This window comes from Streptopelia decaocto (assembly GCF_964273445.1).
Source record: "Streptopelia decaocto genome assembly, chromosome: 11".
Taxonomy (NCBI): domain Eukaryota; kingdom Metazoa; phylum Chordata; class Aves; order Columbiformes; family Columbidae; genus Streptopelia; species Streptopelia decaocto.
In genome coordinates, this window is record NC_138666.1 from 7,808,764 (window position 1) to 7,826,278 (window position 17,515).

Here is a 17,515-nt window from a genome sequence, read left to right on the forward strand (position 1 = left end):
ATACTTTGAGGAACCTATGGAGAACCGAAGCCAAAATTATGACAAAACTGAGAATGGTTTGGAGAACTTGAAATGAGAGAGAGGTCAGCAAGCTGGTTGTTTTCCCTCCATTCTTTGTATCTTTTCCCCAAGAACCATTCCAGATTCCCAAAAGAGAAGCACCTTCCCTGTCCTCACCACCACCTACTACTCCAAACCACCACAGGAGGTTCAGCCACTTTCTGGCACGGGCAAGGCTGCATATTTGTGCCCACAACGTCTCATGGGGGTGTCACCACTTGTGTCTGTTTGGCCTAAGAAAGGACTGGGGGGGAAAAGTGCTCTGCACCCCTCCATGAGGTCTGTACCCACATAGCCACACACAGCACTGTCTTTCTGGGAATATTCCAGCATGCATGCTACGCTGAGATGCTACATTTTACCATGCTGGACACTTCTATCACCAGACAGTCGTGATGGTGACATTATCAATTTTCTTAGAAGATGCATTAGTCAAAGCACTAAGGGTGCTGTTTGCTTAGCAGCAAGGAGATGCACAAGGATCTTCCTTGTGTATCAGAAATGTTTTAGGTGCTGGTGATGGTCCTGGCACACTGCAGGGGAATGTTCTTCATCTGGTTGATGCCTAGTGATGCATTATTAATGAAGGCATCAGCCAAAATGATACGAGAAAGTCTTTTTATTTAGAAATGCAAACATTTACTATAAATGGGCTCTCAAAATGGCAGGTAATCTGCATATTGCCTAAACCAATGGGATAAACTATAAAACTGTCTTGATTACAGAGTAAGAGTAACATGAATATCATAGAATCAACCAACAGCATGAGCTGAATGTCTGCAATTCATTTTGATCTACTTCAGGCTGAGATCCTGTACCATTGTTGCCTCAGATTATTGTCTACTTCTTTCCTGCTCCTTTCTCAAGTGATCATCCCCGACCCACCAAAAGCAAGAGGAGTTTTTATCCTTAAATGCAGTCTTAAGTAGGCAGTATCCTGGGTTTTACTGTAACAGGACCAGAAAAGCAAGAATTATAAACCAGCATTTCAGCAACACAAGACCCAAGTAACTATTTTGTGATTCAAAATGTCAAATTCCAGGAATTGGGGAAAAAGAAAAAAAAAAAAAAAGAAAAAAAAAAAGAAACAGTTTTTGTGGTAACTGCAATAACTTGAAGTGTGGAGGTATTACAAATGCACTTAAGATTCTTTATATGTGCTGCCATCAGGTGTTTGGTTCTCTATGTCAGAAACAAGCTCCAAGGTTTTTTCCTTGTCAATAAGGAAGGCTGAGGAGGCAACACTCATCATATAACCAGATCTCAGAGCTCTGGTCATAATTTTACACCTCAAATAATCCCATCACTGCCACAGTCCTGCAAAAGGGTGACACAGAAACACGGCATTTCTATCTGCTAGTCCATGAAAACCTTCCATGGGGAAAAAATGCCACTGATATTACATGGAGCACAAATGCACCAGCGAGTTTACTTCTCTGCTGCAGTCCAAGAAAAAGCCTACAGGAGAGAAACCTCACAGCAATTAGCTCTGCCATACTCGGAAAGCAAGACGAACTGAAACTGCTTGCTGAATAACTGTTATTTCCTAGGTGTTGACAGAAGTAACCATCTTTCCCCATTTTCTCTTTTTCTAAATACTGTGGGAGCAATTCTTGAACTTTTTACTCAAACAGTGACATTCCCACCAGAGTGCTGTGGGGCTCAAAAGGTTCCACCCTCTGTTTACACAAGGGAACAAATGGCAGCAGTTAAAGAAAAAAAAAAAAGGCAGAAAGAAAAAGAGGAAAAGAGAAACCTTTTCAGCCTATACTTTCTCTAAAGACAGTTATATGAGATTTGCTTTTCTACTTATCTTTCCCCCCACCGCTTTTCAAAGCTGGGGTTAAGTTCAGAGGGAGGAATTCAGGACTTCAGGGCGTAGGTGACCCAGACCCGGGGGTCTATCTGAGCTGTCGTGTCTGTCCAGCTGGTTAGCGTTACCGGTGACTGCCGCGGAGAGGAACAGGACCGACAAAGCCATTATTCTGTTAGGTGATTGCTGTGAACTTTACAAAGTGTGGGGCACACCCCGAAATACCGATGCGGGAGCAAAAGACGAGCTGACTGCAAGGTCAGCAGTTTTGGGCTCTCCCCAGGAACTCACCGGGAGAAGGAACACGTTATCAATAAATTCATGTATTCAGAGGAGCCGCATGCAAAACCTCAGCACACTCTCAGCTGGCCACAGTGGAACATTCATTCTTAAAAGGAACTTAAGGAGGCAAAGCTTCATTTCCTGAGATTTAAGGAACTTTATTAAATTTTTTCCCCCCCTTTTACTGCATTAAGAGTTGGCAGAGGCTTTGGAGTAGGAGAAGCAGCCATAGTGTGAAAGGGCTTTTTAGAGGCGAATCCAAGCAATCATTAACCTAATAAAGGGAAACCCAAGGGGAGGAAATTTTCAAGCAGTTACTGTTTCACTGTTATCTAAAATGTATGAATAAAATAACTTTATTTTTACCTATTGCACAGTAACAGAGTTTCCTACCTCAGAAACCCTTGGGCCATGCAAGGAAATTGCCAGTGGCCCCAGGAGGTGGTGTGGAACCACCTCTGGTCACCAAGGCACTGTTCAAAACACTGATTGCTAAATGGTATTGAAATTAATGTGAGGTCAATAGAAATGCAGTTTGGATAAATACTAACATTTAACAAGAAAAAAAATACTACCCTTGAAGAGCTGGGTTTTAATATGTCTGTTCATCCCAGCAAGGAAAGGTGGGGTTTTTAACTTCTAGTGTCTTTTTTTTTAATTTTTTTTTATTTATTTTTTTTTTTTTTTTTTAGCTTAAATGTATGAGAAGAGGACAGAGGTTCTTTGAGGTCAAGCCCATAGCAGGATGCAGGAACTATATAATTGACCTTCTTGGCCAGATTGTGCAACTGTGTGGGTACCTGGGAGACCATAAAGGGTAGAAAGAAACCGTGACCCTTTTCAGTTGTAGCAGATCACATTCACAGAATCACAGAATCAGTCACAGAATGTTAGGGATTGGAAGGGACCTCGGGAGATTATCTAGTCCAATGTGCACGTGTACATTAGCCTTCAAGAACCCCACCTACCCCAACACAAGCCATGGTAGGATGATATCTTTTACGTGCATACAAAATACAGCTCTTATTGTAAGTGACGGATTTTTTGGAAGGCGAATGTGTAATTAGGATTCATCCACATGGGCTCTACAAAGCCCTTTCCCTCCAGGCTGTTGTTGATGTGGAAAAATCTCTTACTCTTAGAGTTTTATAAGCAATGCTCCCACCCCTTATGTTACAGGGCTGCTGACACTGGGTGCGAGCTGCAAAACATGGGAAACTTGTGCTTTGCTTTATGTCCTGCTCCAGCCACCGGATCGTCAAGCTTCTCACTCCATTATCTGTTTCTAAGGATATTTTCCTGCTAGATTCATGCTAATAAATAAAAAATATACCCTGGTCATTGAAAGACAATCTGAAAGGCTTAAGCTTAAGCTTGCTTTTTCTCAGGTTAATATTCCCTTAACTGTAAGGCCAGTCTGCTATAGATATTACTGCTTATTCCTAGGAGGAATGGGATGCAGCAGGGCCATGGAATTCTAGGCAGACAGAAACAGCACTCTCCACCCACAGCAACCTTTTCCTTTCCGCAGCAAAGCGTGGCCTTTATTCTCACCCAATTTTCGGTTTTCCAAGCTCTGATTTCAACCATAGCTCAAGGACCGTCCACCTGCAAAACAGAGCTTCTCTGTCAGTTGCTTACACTGTCAACAGATAGTTTGGCATTTGTTTTTGTTGGTTTGTTTGGTTGTTTTTTTTTTAATGGCTTGCTTTGAAAGTTTGTGCCTACATTTGCTTGCCTAAGCTTAGATATGTATCATGGTAATTAATAGTGCTGCAAGTTCCCTCTGGCTATATCTGCACCTCTGAATCACACTCCACACACTTTGGTCCACAGCTTTAGCTGGAGGGAGTCAGCATATGTGGATCATTAGTAGTTTCCCCCCTTATGAAAGTAATAAGGTTTTTTAGCATTGTGAAATGCTTTTCTCTAAGGTTGGTACATAAAGCTTTGATTATCCCTCAGTGCATTTCACTCCATCAAATATGAAAACCATAGATTTCCTAGGCTTTAACTTGCAGGCGATTCAGAACACTTAACCAAACATTTTCTGTAATGAAAAAGCATGCAGGCTAATAGTTACAGGAGGGGGCTGGAATCAGGTCCTGGGGATTTTGTTTCCATTTCTGCCACTGACTTGCTGTAACTTTGAGTGAGTTATTAGTTTTGCTTTTTTTTTTTTTTTCATGTCATCTTGCTGAATCATAAAATGGATCTTACGAATGTCAGGAGAATTTATGTTTGTGGAGTTTTCCCAGCAAACAGCACTATAAACCGCAGTTTGCTCGTTGCTTTATTGTACCTTGCCCAGCAAACGTTGCTGTTTATGGCCGTCCTGTTCTCTTTCACTGTGCCTGCTGCTATAAATGTTACACATCTCCAAAGGGATAAAATAGGTCCTAGTGAGTCCTGAATATGCAACAGCCAGAAAAAGGTCATGCTGGGATCCTCGATGGTGCAAAAGTCTGAAAACACAGTTGCCATCAGCAGGATGACCAGTTGCAATGAGCAACCTGTGAAAATTACAGCAGGCTTCAGGATTTTCCCATTTCTTTTCCTTTTCCAGGGCAGCAGCTCTCCCCTCAGCTGGCCTCAAGGCCGGGGGAAAGCAAAAAGTGATTATTCTTTTCTGACTCCCACCTTCAGCAGAACGATAACCCAGGACCCCCTTGGACTGCTCTAGTCTGCAATGAGTTTGGCAGCGATTCATTGCTTGTGCATTCAGAAATAGCAAGTGAACTGTTAATTCGCCGGTCTAAATGAATATCCAACTGGTCACAAGCCCATAGGTCACAGGAGAATTGCTATAATGTGTAGAAATATTTTACTCAAGTTGCAGCTTTTGGTAAAGCGTGTCCTAGGACAGCAGCAGAAAGAAATACAGTATTTTAGACCTGTGGAGCTCTGCAATGGCTCTTTGACAGTGCCTTACATCCTATTAGCTCTATAATCTGTCTGCTTTTTGCCACTGAAAAATTATCGTTTTAGCAAGTACTGATTTTTTTTAATTATATAAATTTAAAATATGCCTGTTGGAATTCTAAAATTGTATTATTATTATTATTATTATTATTATCAGAAAGTCATGGAGAAAAGGAAAGAGTTCTTGTTTGGGGGTTAAGCAAAGTGGTAGAAATCCATTCCAGCTGAAAGTTGGCGAGAGATCTCAGCCTGCGAGCAAAGTTGGTCATTTTTCCCTGCAGATTAAGAAGAGAAAAATACATTTGGCTGTGTTGATCATAGAGGAATGCAGAAAAAAAGGACAGGGAGAGAGAGACAGAAGAAGCAAAAGAAATGTTTGCATGATTTATGGGAATCTTGCAACTTCAAAACAGAACCGTGTTGTGACCTGTTGTCATGAAAAGAAAAAAAAAAAAACAAACAACAAAAAGCCAACAACAAATCAGCTAATCATTCATGAGGTTTATCACAGGACTACTGTACAGCAGCTTTTCCTAACTTTGAATTGCAGCAAGAAATCCCCCATTGCATGTGCGCAGCTCCCAGCACGATGGAGCAGTATTGGGATCCGTTCCCAGTGGACTTTTGCTACCTCTGTAATTTAGGTTAGAAATATCTGTTGAAATCGATAGAGCTGCCTTGTATTTTGGTCTGTCCCATGACATAGTTACTTAAAATTACTGCGTATGATTCAGACTTCACTATCCCATGGGCTTATATGGTGCCAAAGGAGGTTTATTTGGCTTGTCTCCTGGTAATAGGCGCAAAGTTGTTTTATTTTTATTTTCTTTATGCTACTGTTTAGAAAGAGGGATGGATTTCTACCAATCTGCATGCAGGCAAATGAATTAAGTATTTAAAGAGATGTCCCAGAGCTGAGTGCTCAAGGGTGCTGTGCCACATCGGCGACAGGAACTGCAATGGTGTCTGACTGCAGCTTGTGTGGCCTTTTGGTCATTTCTGGGTTTTGATGGTGTGAGTTGGGATCCTTAGACACCCCTTTCCTGAAATGGTCCTTCATCCTGCTTACTGACAGAGCATCATTGCAGCAGACAGATGTTCCTACAAAGGATTGCAAAAATCCTTTTCCTTTTCCTTTTCCTTTTTTTCCTTTTCCTTTTCCTTTTCCTTTTCCTTTTCCCTTTTCCCTTTTCCCTTTCCCTTTCCCTTTCCCTTTCCCTTTCCCTTTCCTTTTTTTTTGTATCCATTTTCTTTTATCCTTTCCCTTTTTTCCTTTTCCCTGTTTCCTTCTACCTTTCCTTTCCTTTCCTTTCCTTTCCTTTCCTTTCCTTTCCTTTCCTTTCCTTTCCTTTCCTTTCCTTTCCTTTCCTTTCCTTTCCTTTCCTTTCCTTTCCTTTCCTTTCCTTTCCTTTCCTTTCCTTTCCTTTCCTTTCCTTTCCTTTCCTCATGGATCACTAGACCTTCAACCTCTAACATATTTTTACATATAACTAATGGAGCCGAATTCTTGTTTCCCCCACTACTCCCAAATTTGGCTCAAATCAACCGTTAAGCAGCGCTGGGCAAATTTGACCAAAGTGATACATGACCGTTCATTTGACGTTTGAGATAAACATGCTTACAGCCTCGCTTTTGTTTTCGTCTCTTGCGCCTTAAAAGGAGTTTATTGGCAGTGAAGTCTGTGGGAGCTGCACATTTTCAGCAGCCATGGGATTTCCACGGAAGTAGGATTTTGCATTCACAATCGAGAGTGTTTGCATCAGGAATGTTTTTTTCCCCTCAATGATTGCACTCCATCTGAACAAGAGACAGCCCTGGGGGACCACAGTGTCCAGTCAAAACAGCTCAAATTTCACATTTCAGCCAGTGGACACCCAGAACAGCGTTTGCAGCAAACTGGAAAAGTTGCTTTTAGCTGGTAAAAGAGTCATTTCCCTGCTTACTAGGAGGGGGTGGAAAGATTCTTCCATGCTTTGGGGTCAGAAAGAGACAGAAAGCCTGGAGCTGATGCAGGGAAACTGCATCAATAAGAGAAATTGAAGGGGTTTCTCTTTACGCACGAGCCTTCATGGGAAATTTGCACCAAGGTCTGTGTACAGAAGGCTGGCTGGTCTCACATGGGAGCTGTGGGGTGCCTCTGACCTCGATGCTGTTTCGAATTTCTTGTATCTGTTGGGACTTTTGTGCCTGTCTGAGTCGCTTTGCTTTAGTTTGTTTAATAGACAATTGATTTAAGAAGTTCGAGTCGGAGGTTTCTGGGAGTTTCATGCAGCATCACGGCAGGATCCACCTACAACCCACTCTTCATGATGTCTCTGTTTTATTCTGTAATTCCTACATTAGAAGGTAAATCCCTTATTCGTGCCCTCTTCCAGGCTAGTGGCATTTGTGAATCTATAAATAGGCACATTTAGGAGAGTGAAACAGAGACACACCTTTAAAGTCCATTGACATAGTTTGGACCGTGAGAGCTTTCAAAGAAGTACAGAATGGAAAAATAAGAGATATTTTGCTTTAAAAAAAAATAGAAATTATCCTTCCTAAATAGGCACAGTTGGCATCTGTACCTCCTTCTTTGCTACAAAAGCCCATCCCAGTCTTTGCTTTCAGACCCATTTCATATTAAAAATAGCACATGGAAAATTTTTCTCCCAGAGTTTCTTGCCAGCTGACTGCTGGGCTGACAGAGCTGTTGCTTTCAAGTGACTAATTTAGAGCAAAACTCGACTAGAGAGTGCTAAGTGATGGCGTCATCGGTTTCCTTGTCACATCCAGGTAAAACAACATGATAATCTAAGAGGGAAGAACTGTGACAAGCTCAGCCTAAGTCTAATGGGTGAAGAGCAGTGTATGGCAAAGAAAAGAGCCAAGCAGGTAAAGTTGTGAGTGATGTTTAATTATATTCAGGGGCAGGGTAAAATTAAAAACGTACAGTCTACAGGTTCATACCTAGTGGTGCCTGAAAGTTGAACTCGGCTCCAGATCAGAGTCTTGCAAAGTCTCAGCCTGGGCCAACCCAAAATCCTGAGGTGCAAATGTCTCTGAGCCCTGGAGCTGCTGAACCTCAGATGTGCTGTGTGGCTAATTCGCATGATTTAATTAGCAACCCTTGCAACATATGGTACCTGCTTTAAAGCTGCAGCTCTTTGGGTGTGATGAGAATCCCAGCCTTTATTCAATTTTGTTTTTCAAGTCAATGCCTGTCTTTTAGGTTTGCAAAACCGAATGTGGTGCCACGACATCAGGTGATAAAGGAAAAAAACCCCACAAGTTGAATTTTCCTTTAAAATCTCAGTTTGCCTTCTCTTTTTGAGGATTTAGGAAATAATTCAGCCCCGTTACAGTTCTGTCTAGAAGATCATTGCAGGAAACACCCTAAGAGGACAACCCTGTGGCTAATGTAAATAGGTGTAGCCGCTGCATGCCTGAAGCTGAAATTTGGCAAAGGCGGAAGGGGCTCTGCCCTCTCCTCTGTAGTGTGTAGCTGGTTCATCATCCTCCTGATGCACACAACCCTCCTCCTGCGGTTAGTGAGATGAGGAGCTGGGATCCAGGAGCTGGATGTGTAGCTGTGTTCCTGCTCCCGCAGGTCAGCTCTTGGGAAAACAGGAAAAAATTCTTGCCCTGTAGCATCACGGGCAGCAGACCGGAAAAAAAAGGCCATGAAATCAGCTGAAATGGCCACCAGCAAACCCTCTCTGGCACTGACATGACACAGTCTGCTGGAAAGTTAAATATTATCTCGTGTTGGAGCAACATTTTCTCTCTAGTGCTGAGCCCGAGTGTGTATGTCAGGTATTATTACGCTGCTAATTGGTCTCCACTAATAAGAGAGCATCTCACAGCACTGCCTTTGGGCTGGCAAGGATGAGGCTGTTGTTTTTTGGGGGTGGACAGCACTACAGGAGCTCCCCCATCCCAGCACCTCTGCTGGGGTGAGCAGCGAGCACTGTGAGTTCGGGTGCTTTGCATGACAGGTCGTGGCGATAATACACAAGTGTTGACTCAGCTGCTTGCACCTCTTCTCCCAGCAAATTAATCTGTGTTCGGGTTTCTTTCTTGTCAAGAGGAGCTTTTGGAGAGGGAAGGACTGAGAGATGCTGTGTTTAATGCAAACTGCAGCCAGATAAAGTCCTGTAGGCATTACCCAGCACAGCCTGGCCTTTTCAAAATGCACTTTCTTTTGCTCATTTAGACTCATTTCTTCTCCCTTTTCATTTTAGTACACTCCCCTTCTTTGCAGCATCAGTCAGAGATTATTTTCAGGGAGCAGGGAATTTTCTTCTCTGCTCTCTAAAGGCTTCACTACCAGTAATTGGAATGCTCTAGATCAATCACATGTATCACTAGTTTTGCCAAAACACGGGAATAACTATGATATGCTATTTATGTGAATGATCTCGGAGACCCAAAATCCCAGTGTACATAGATTTTCAAAGGTATTCCAGGCTGCAAAGAGCCACAAAAGGGGATTATGAAAACCAACTTGATTTTCACAGAGAGATGTTAGTGGAGGTTTTTTTTGCCAGTGCTTTCTGTTGTATGAACAGCAGTTGTTTCCTTTCTGATCAACAGAGGACAGTATTCTTATATTCAGAGACTGCACTATGTCTTCATCACACAGCAGCAGGCTACAGCACAAATGTAACACCATGCACTGAAAAGCTAAAGAGAAATTAAGGCATTTATCTTACACATCTCCTCTGGGTAAAATCCACCCCATCTCGATTTGGATGAGGGAAACTGGATAAATGGGCGCCAAGTCTTGTAAAATCTGATTTACTCAACAAATCATTACAAGATTTGGAATTACCACAAAATCTCAACATTTCTCCAGTTAATAAAACACTCATCAGAAGGGACTGTTATAATCCATCCAGAGATCTGGCAATGACCGTCCAGTTAATAGGGCAACACACACCAGTGCTTTTGATAAATAGCAGAATCCAAAGTAGTGTCCTAGTTATTCACAATTCTCCGTTAACGAAAAGCCATCTATGGCCCTGGGGACTTTATTTCAGTAAATAACATGGTGTGGAGAAAACTTATTGAACTGAATTCCTGGAAGTTTTTAGAGATTTGCAAGCAGAATGGCCCTTTGCACAGGATCTCCGTGTCTCTGGTATTTGTACACCCAGGAGGAAAATCCTGCCAATAGTGGATTTTTTTGCCCCCACGCACAGGGCTGTGCAAGGATGCTCATGGGTCTTTCTGCAAGAGGGACAGAGGAACATGGGGTTAGGGTGGGATGGGTCTCTGTGCAGAAAATGTGCAAACACTTTTCCAGGGCATAGGCTCAAATAACAAGAAAAGAAAAAAATAAAAAAGAGGAGTTAGGCTGAACCCAGGATGGGTGGGAGTAAATTCCTTTCCTCTAAGCCCCCGTAGGATTCCCTGTATTAAGTTTCGTAACTCCTGGATTTGAGCTGGAAGGGAGGAGCTCACAAAACCCACTATCCTTATTTATTTGCAAGGTCTTTTGCCCCCGCAAATTTCAGCTCTCCCAGTCTATCTGGTTCACCGAGCTCCTACTGGGCTGGTTCAGCTGGCAAGCATCAGAGAAAATAGCAGTCCTTGCCACCAGCGGTGCGAATCTCAGTTAACTAGGGATGGATTTGTACTTTCAAGCAAAGTTCAACTGAAATCAGTGTTTCTTTTGAGGTACAAACACACTGACTTATTTGCTAGGACCAAGCCCATGCTGGAGCTCCTGGACATATTCCTGCCCAGTGAAACTGAACTTCTGGCTCTGGTCCAATGATGATAGTAAAAACTTTTAGATAAGCTTCAGGACTTTGGGTTGAATACCTGACCCAGCGGGGTGGCTCACTCATCGCAACTTAGCGCGTGGGGAAGTGTCTTGTCCTCGGCTCAGCTCTGTGGGAACTCCTGGCAGGAACAGTTTTGGGCAGCAGTTTCCAAGAAGGAATAAGATTAAGCTTATAAATTAGTTCCTAAGCTAAGGGCCAGGGTCATTTAAAGAGGAATCTGCCCTGGGGAGGCCTGTCTGTGTCCAGATTCCTTGTACACTTCCAGAAGTTGCTCACTCACATTTTAACCATGGGTTTGACACAAAATACATGGCCCAAGCCCAGTGGAATTAGAGCTTAATGGGGTTTACCCAAATTTCCTCTCTGCTGAAGAGGAAGCAAAAAAAAAAAAAAAAAAGAAAAGCCTCAGCCTCATGTTCCTCCGGCAACTTTCCTAATGTGTTCTTCAGACTTTGTAGCCATTTATCTCACAGTGCTCTCAATTCCCCAGGAAGGTCTCCCTGTTCATCGTCTTCCAGGGTTCACTTGCTCCTTGAAAAGTTCAGCACGGGACCATCCCGGGCGCATTCCAGTATCCTGGCTCTGGATGAATACCTACCCCATGTCTCCCACCGAGCTGTCGACCCTCCTCGCTCTAAAAGGCTGATGATAAATTGTTCCTTCGAGCAGTGGCAATTTCATGGTTCGTTGGGCACAACCACTCTGCATTTTCACCCCCTAGATAATCAAGCTATTACCGGACAATGAGGAACAGATTGCATCTACCCAAGCATCCCTGAACAATGGGCCATATATCTCTGGCATCTCCCATGCTGGGGATGGAGGGAGGGGATATTTTGAAGGGAGAAAGGAGGACAGGTAATCTCAGGTATTTTAGCATCATTTTGTCTGCCCCTTTATCTGCTGCTGAGGGAAATCACATCCCCACTTCAGCCAAGGCTGGGCTGGAATGAGCTGGGATTTTAGCCCTGGCATTTTCCGTTTATTTTATCTCACCTCTCACATTCCGGGATCAGTTCCTCCTCTCATCCTCCTCCTTTATGATTTACAATAGCCGCAGGCTTTTGCAGCTGATAAAAGGCACTATGACACCTGAGCTCCCCACAATCTTTGTCTTACCCGATCTCTCCCTTTTCTCCCACCCCAACCCATAAGATAAGGATCCATCTCCACTGTGCATCAGGGAAACTGAGGCATGCTTAGGCCACAGTCAGTTGAGTTGCAGAATGCACCATGCACCGCATTTATGGGTGCCCATGGAGAACATGTGTTCTCCACGTGTCCATGGGTATAGAAAGCATCCACAGAAAAACAAGGGCTAAAATGCAGCTCTCTGATAGTCTAAATTAATCTCTTAAGCTCTAGGCAGTAGTGGCTGTGGTAAGGGATGGAAAATAATTTTCATTCCATATCAGGTTTTGGGCTACTTCATGGCCCTCACCTTCTACGTCTGCTTGCAAATCTAGTTCTCGTGAAACTGAAATCACCATAACATGAATTATACATGAGAAATACAGAGTTTTTCTGAGGTTGCTATGACATAGCAAGACTTGCAAGTCTTTTTAAGTGTAAAGATGGTCTGTTTAAAACAGCAAACACCGATATGTAGATTTGTTTGTTAGAGGTAAGGTTTGGATATCAGGTTATTTCTCAAAAGAAGTGCAGGTCTGTGTATATACTGTCTTAAAAATTATTCCAGAGCTTCCACAGTAGAGCAATATATTACAACTTTCGAACTCTATCTGGTTTATGGTTTTGTTGCTCCTCTGCTCTTTATTTAAGCTTCTGACGCTGAAATGATTTTGTGCTCTTTGACTTTTTCAGCCAACCATACCATGACTTAACATTATCCATGGTAAATAAAATAATAGCCATAATTAAAAATAAACAGGGCAAAGAATGAGATACCAGGTCTGATGTGCCACTGAATCACTTAACAGAGGTAAAATATTGCTGTATCTTATAGAAATTTTAATCAGGCAAAGAATTTCACGCAGTTGTCTCCCTTTAACCTTCCCAACCCCTTCTTCTCTCCCCCCCAAAAAAAAACCCTTGAAGTGAAATATTTATGATTTTAATAAATTAAAGAACACGGCTAATTAGCTCCACCATCAACACCCACAAAGCTGTTAAAATGACTGAGGATGATGGAGTTTAATATTGTCCCGGCCAGCAAAGAACTGGGTTCACAGGACAATCCGCACATGGTGTCATTCGGGGTGTTCAGAGAGCGGCTCCTCCATAATACAGAGCAGAGTTTTGACTTGGGTTGTTGTCTTGGGAATGTGATCAAGCACCGTTGCATATGGATGAATGTTTAGCACCTAAATGAGCTTCACAGGGAGCAATCCTCCTTCTAAGTGACTGGTCTTATCATCACACCCATGTATGAAGAACTATCCTGTCCTTCCACCAGTGACCAGTTCCATTCCTGCCTATGCAGCAAAATTTTAATAGACTAAAGGAAATTATGAATATTTTCTAATCTGAGTGGCGGAACCTACTTACATTTTTACTAAGTTTATGCAGAGGTGGTATTTTTTCTCCATGCACCATTCCACCAGACAAAACAGATCAAATGGCAAATTCCTCACACTCATCGTCGCTGGGCTGAAGTGATGGACATTGTTAATTGAGGGTGTCAAAATAATTTACTACAAGTAATTAAATAAAATGGCAGGTTCCAAAGCCTGCTGAATTTTGATCTAAAGTCTGTAATCAGGGCTATAATTTAAAAGCACCTGACAGAAGCTTTAATTAGAGAACAAAAATGTGAGTAGCCAGTAAAGCTGTGATGGATGGTGGAAAGTGGGGGGAGATACCTACTCATGTCTGTGCTGCAAGATCTCAAACAGCTGGCTGATATGTTATCACACATCCTCTTGCTTGTTCCTGCCCCAGAAGGTGTGAGCCCATGCCCAGAGCTGCAAACTTATGGATCCACATCTGGGTCTTCTTGTTGAGGAAATTGTTCAAGCCTTAGCTCATGGCCCTCGCTTTTCTCTTGGATGGCCAGTTTGCTGAGATTTACCTGAGTGAAGTTGCTTAAGGATCTGGCTGGATGTCACTGGCTGCTGGTAGAACGTGAGAGTATTTGCTAATGGGCTCCTAGCTGGTAGAAATACGAATTTTGTCACACAGCACAGCTGCAGTTGGTGTTTGCAATGATTTTTCAGAAGGCTGCAAACCTAGAGTTAGTAGCACTTCAAGTTGGTTTTGTTGGCTTCGCATTTGAAAACAAATGAATAGGTCAGCCCCTTTTGGTTGTGCTCTCCAGGCATTTCTTGCTTCCTAAATGGTTCTCCTGGGTGCGCTAAGTTGTGCAGACTGAAAAACATTTGTTAGGTGTTCAGGGCTGGGACCTCCCAACATGCAAAGACACAACATATGGTTTATTCTTGATGACAGTCTTAGCACCAGGGGTTCACCACCCATGTTGCTTTCTAATTCCCAGACACAGCCCTACAGCCTCCCCCTTGGGTAAAAAGGAGGGAGGGGAGGAAGGAGAGGTCACGGTTTAACTTCTTTGTAAGTTATCTAATATAACATGGAATTATGTCCTTACTAGGGGCTGTCAAGGCTGGTTACATCAATGTGGAGCTGCACTTGCTGGTGACCACTCTGAGGGACACATCTTTGGGGAGTTGAATTTGTTGCATTTGCATTTGCTGATGCCTCTTGACTTGTCCAGTGTGTGCAGGTTGGATTTAGCCAGGTGTAAGTTAAATAAGTGATGAAATATCCCACATCTGACCTGTAGAGTTGTGACTCTTATTCTGCACTCATACTGTATCAGGATGAAAGCAAACCCGTGAGCATGAAGGCACAAGTCAGTCTAAATATTGGGAAGGAGAAATAATATTATGCATTTACAAAGCAAAGAAGGAAAGGAGACCGTGCTCTTTCTGTATCTTGTATCCAGATCAACACCTGTTTAAGGACAATATTACCTGAGATGTTTGAAGTTCAGTGAAAAATTGTTGTGTGCCCACAACATCAGGCAAAGGAGTCCAAAGCCAAAACTGGGCCATCTTTTGGCTGAATGAATAATCCTTTGCTGCCTTGACTAAACTGCTCACATTACCTGAGTGAAGTTGCTTAAGGCTCCCTGGAGTCCCTTCATATTTCACATCCATGTGAACACATCACCAAAGACAGAGTTACTGCATGCATCAAGTCATTATTAGTTTAGTTCATATGGGGTCCTGTAATTTCCCTGTTTCTCTCTTGTGCATTCAAAGGAAGGATGTTCTCTTTGATGAAGGCAAAATCTGAAGGAGACAGGAGCCTGCAAAACAGGTGATACACTCATTTGCTATTTCAGCTCTTCCTTAGTGATATCAGCTGGGAAAGGATGTGGGGAAGAGTGATCCTGGCAGCCCTGGCAGATGCATTTTTACATATGTCAGTGGAATAAAAAAATTGTTTCAGCAGTTATTTTAGCGTTATTTAAAAAGAATTCAAGGAATAGTGTCAATCTTCTGTTTCCAAAACTATAACACACTAAACCATCCAACTTGAACAATAACTGGGGGTCATTCAAAGAGGGAGAGCTGGAAGTGCAACAAGTCTCTGATTGCTGGTGAGGTTGAAAGGAGCTGTTTCTCTACAAAACCTCCACTATTCCTCTCAAGAGAAAATATTTCAGCAGAGAATGGAGATCCAGTGCAACAATCATGATTCATTGTTGTGGTGGTGTATCTGTGGTATATTTGTGACTTTATTTCTTTTAATACGTTCTGTGTACAGAGGAACCTCATTGATCCTAATTTGCTTTACGAAAGGAGGACAAAGGAGACAAATCTGCACTTTCCCATGGCTTCAGTCTGATTCAGCTCGAGATGAGATCAATGGAAACTGATGGACATTCTTGTGTCCACCTTTAGGACACCCCCCGAAATTATACAGGACAAGAGGAAGAGAGTTTCTACCCTCTCCAGGCCCTCAGGAATATAGTGGTGACTATTTTGATGGAGTGTAGCAAGTGCAGTGTGATAACGGAAAAAAATTTTAAAATATGAGGAAAAAACATTCTTACTGAGGCTTATTTCAACTTAATGATGTTTAATGAATTGGCAAAGCCCTGTTTAGGGAGAAAAAAAAAGCAAACTTTATGTATCTGGATCTTAATGATTAATAATTCTCCATGGTTAGGATGCCAGAGTAAACATAATTAACACTTTTCTTTTTAACCAATTGACTTTAGTTTTCCGTGGCCAATAAAGTTTGAAGAATTTTCTTTGGATCCAGTTACACGATCATTGCCTGTGAGGGATGACAGTCTGCCATGTATCCACAGAGCGGACAAAGTAAATGGCCTAGAAAGCTCCAAAATGTGTTTTTCACATCAGTAAAGAGGGAGATTTTTAATGGTGATGTAACAATGTCAAGCATCATAAACAGTACTTGGAGAAACATACCTTAGCCACTCAGATTTGTGTGGAAATGGGGGCAGGGAGCTGTGTATTGTGTGTTGACTTGAAACATTACTGTCTGCTTAACTTACAATGGCAGTGCTGGAGCCAAAAAAACCCCAACAAATGAAGGACAAATCAATTCTGACACTGTTTTAAAAATAAGACCTCAACTGTTTTCAAATTTTTAACATCTTCTGACATTTTGGAGGCTTTTGCTAATTCTCCAAAGCCTTAAAAGCACTTTTCCTCTCACTGTCCTATTCAGATTTCCATTCAGATGCCACTTCTATTATTTAAGAGTCCTACTAAAAATGCCAAAGATGTTAATCAAGCCACGACTCATGCCAAATAACTCAAGTGATTTGTATTATATTTGGAGACTGAGAATTAACTAACCATTCAACTCAATGCAAAAAGAATGTTTCATGTTTAACATTAATTTTTAATGCTTTAAAACACAAATCTCATTGATTTTGTTGGGGTCCTGTGTGAGGTTCAAGGTGGAACTGTGTGAGAATACCTATCCGCACTGGTTGACCTGCTTTCATTCCTGCAAGAACTGGGCTTTTCTCCTCTCCTATATATATTTCTCCTGGCAGAGATGGCCATGTGGGCTCTCCCAAATCCAGGTCAGGCATGATGCAGGAACTTATTTAAAAATGGGTGGTTTGGTGAATTTAGTGGATGTAGCATTAGAAAATGGGCAGCAGCCTCCACGTTGGAAGTGATTAAGAGCAGGTCACAGTCACATCTGAATTTGGGACATGAGGACCCTGTATTTACACAGATGGCTGTAGACAAACCTGTCCACGCTGTCGTCTGGGCTGGATATGTTTCTCCTGCGCCTGGAAGCCACATGGCCATGTTAGGGTCATGCTAAGCCCAAGCTGATGTAGTGATGTAACTGTGTAACTGGTAGTCTCTTCCTAGCCTCAGAAGGTCTGCATTGCTCCCTCAGAGAGGTGGTTGGAAGGGTGGTTAAAAAACCAAAGTGTTAGAGAAAAAGTTGCTCCTCTAAAATAGCACCAAGAGACTTCATGTTTGGATGTAGTCTGACACAGCTCAGCCCCTTCAACAGAATTCAAATGACACATCACTTTTAACATGCAATATTTCATTTTCCTTCCCTACATGATACAAGTGGGATGCTATTCACTTGCCACATGTCTCATAGTAAAAAATCTGTACAAAAGTGCTCTGGATGCTGCAATTTTTCCCCCTCTTGGCATCCAAAACAAATTGCACTTCAA